Below are 1,052 nucleotides of genomic sequence, written 5' to 3' on the forward strand. Positions count from 1 at the left end.
TCTCTGGGGCTCCATTTTATCACTGGTGACATGAATACAGTGATACCTAACTCACCTATCTTGTCCCGAGAAGCAAATGAGATGCATGTGAAATGCCAATGCCATACACAGTTAGCTATTATTATGCAAAGAAGGAGACCAGTGTTTTGTGATTCTTGTACTGCAGAGTCATCTCATCTATGGCATGCCTATGTTCAGGGGGTGTTACCACTGTCTGACGGTCAGGATGGATTTCACTGAGGTCTGTCCAGCTCTAAAACCTAAGCCCTTCTTATGGCCCTAAATCAAGAAAATACTGAATATGTGGCCTCCTAATCTGGGAAAGCGAAAAACCTTTTGCTGAAGGTGTTCTGGGCAGAGCATGGGACAATTTTTTTTTTTTTTTTTTGAGACAGGGTCTGGCTTTGTCATCCACATTGGAGTGCAGTGGTGCGATCTCGGCTCACTGCAACCTCCGCCTCTTGGGCTTAAGCCATCCTCTGGTCTCAGCCTCCTGAGTAGCTGGGACTACAAGTGCACACCACCATGCCCAGCTAATTTTTGTATCTTTTTGTAGAGATGGGGTTTCGCTATGTTGCCCAGGCTGGTCTCAAACTCCTGAACTAAGGTGATCCTCCCACTTTGGCTTCACAAAATGCTGGGATTACAGGGGTGAGTCACTGTGCCTGGCCAAGGTGTTTTTTTTTTTTGTTTTTTTTTGTTTTTTGAGACGGAATCTCGCTCTGTCGCCCAGGCTGGAGTGCAGTGGCCAGATCTCAGCTCACTGCAAGCTCCGCCTCCCGGGTTCACGCCATTCTCCTGCCTCAGCCTCCCGAGTAGCTGGGACTACAGGCGCCCGCCACCTCGCCCGGCTAGAGTTTTGTAATTTTTTAGTAGAGACGGGGTTTCACAGTGTTAGCCAGGATGGTCTCGACCTCCTGACCTCGTGATCCGCCCGTCTCGGCCTCCCAAAGTGCTGGGATTACAGGCTTGAGCCACCGCGCCCAGCCTTTTTTTTTTTTTTGAGACGGAGTTTTGCTCTGTCTCCCAGGCTGGAGTGCAGTGGCCGGATC

The sequence above is a fragment of the Rhinopithecus bieti genome, unplaced genomic scaffold, assembly GCF_001698545.2.
Source record: "Rhinopithecus bieti isolate Rb0 unplaced genomic scaffold, ASM169854v2 scaffold_19737, whole genome shotgun sequence".
Classification (NCBI taxonomy): Eukaryota; Metazoa; Chordata; class Mammalia; order Primates; family Cercopithecidae; genus Rhinopithecus; species Rhinopithecus bieti.